Genomic DNA, 2,152 nt, shown 5'->3' on the forward strand with positions numbered 1-2,152 from the left:
AAAAAAAAATAAAAAAAAATATTTACCCATATTTATGTATACCAAATTAATTATTAGAAATAGCATAACAATTTAATTATATTCCTAATTATATGTGACCCTGGACCACAAAATTAGCCATAAGGGGTAATTTATTTATTTATTGAGATTTATACATAATCTGAAAACTGAATAAGTAAGCTTTCAATTGAAGTATGGTTTGGAGATAGGATGATATAGTTAGTAGGTAGTAGATATAGTTAGGACAGGACGATATTTGGCCAAGATACAACTTTTGAAAATCTGGATCAATCACCTTTAATGTTGTCCAAATGAATTTACTAATCAAAAATTAAGTTTTAATCTATTTATCGTAGGAAATGTACAAAATATATTCATGGAACATGATTTTTACTTAATATCCTAATGATTTTTAGCATTAAAGAAAAATCTATAATTTTGACCCATACAATGTGTTGGTGGCAATTGTTAAAATATAAATGACTGGCTTTGTGCTCCAATAGTGTTTTTGAACTGTACTATAGTAAAGTACTTGAATTAATTTGTTGTGGTAATTCTATACTTGCTGACTGTGTTAATAAAACAACCATTCTAATATAAACAAATTACTTTACCCAATACTGTACGAAGTTTTCTACAACTATAAGGTATAACATACTACAATACACTACAGTTTACTGTAGTATTTATTACAGATTATCAGTTCACTATAGTTAATACTATGTCCTGTAGCATTCATTAACAAAGTGTGGTAAATACTATAATATATATTACACTTTACTGTAGCATGGTTCAAAAACACTATAGTATTTACTATAAATTACTATAGTATTTTTTCATAATAGCCTACATGACGTAAAAGAGTGAAAATACAAAAACCATTTACCCGAATGCTTTTAAACAACAATTAGGAACACATTTCTTTACCTGAAAAGTCCGTTGAGTTTTCCGCAATTTCTAGTTTTGAACTTTTGACGCATGACTTAGCAGCACCCATGGCATTATGGGATAGTAAAGTGTTTTGTTGCTTGCACATTTTGACAATGCAGTAGGTCGGTCATCCTGTTTGTTCGCCATCTGTTTCGTGCATGTTGAAAATTTGGACAGCTCAGGCCAAGAAGCAAGTTCTTTGTGTAATCCATTGTATACTGTACATTCCTAAATCTGACGCAGCTAGTAAAACTAGGCCTGTGGGTGGAACTGGAGAAAGTCTAATCCCGGGTTTACTCGACAATGAAGACCAGGTGTGAAGTGTTTTGGTTGAACGAAAAAAACAAAAACAAGAGATGACTTATGGTGATTGAACGGCGCAAACAAACTTGCCGTCTGATTGCTTCAGTCAACATACTGTAGCCTACACTCGTGACAGCGCACGCGACACTCTCATCTGCCCACAGAGGGCGCCAGCGCGACGGAAATAATCGACCAGACTAGTCTACATCTAACCTGAAATCTGTAAGGGAGCTAAATCAGCTGCCTCATGAACCTGAAACAAACCTTGACCCAGTGCCCCACGCATTCGAGAAGCCGTGAATGATTCATGCGCTTCGGTGTTAGTAGGTTTTGACCCTCAAACCTCAGCGTTAATTTTTTAGCAGCAGAACAGGGTTGAGAGTTTAAGCATCTAAACTAGTCTGGTTTCTGTCTGATCTGTCAATGAGGTATAGATGGTGTTGTAGATATTTCAGCATTTGCGTGAAAAGATTTATGTGATCCTGATTCAGGGTCAAAGTTGCTTGCATACTGAGAGTGTTTGAATAAAGATCATTATGAGGTGAGTGTTCATCATTTACTCACTTGCACCAGGTGATCTATTAAGTCACCACACACCTGGACTACTGCAATGTGAGGAAGCTGCTCTACTTTTTAACCTATGTTTTACTGACAAACAAACATTTGGTATAGACACATGTGCGGTTGGGAAAAATTCTAGTCCCTCCCTGGCCTTAGGGTCTTCTGAACAAAGAGAGCTTTCACATTTCACAAGGAAAAAGTGTGCAGTAGGCCACAGCCCAGGGTTGTGTTACATGTATCCTAGCAGTGCACCTTTTACTGCATTGTCCTGATCCTAAACAACTAAGCCTAACATAACTGGAACACTGATAAAAGGAGGAAAATGTTTGAGGAAACTAACAAATCAGACAAATGAGAC

The sequence above is a fragment of the Carassius gibelio genome, chromosome B7 (genome assembly GCF_023724105.1).
Source record: "Carassius gibelio isolate Cgi1373 ecotype wild population from Czech Republic chromosome B7, carGib1.2-hapl.c, whole genome shotgun sequence".
Classification (NCBI taxonomy): Eukaryota; Metazoa; Chordata; class Actinopteri; order Cypriniformes; family Cyprinidae; genus Carassius; species Carassius gibelio.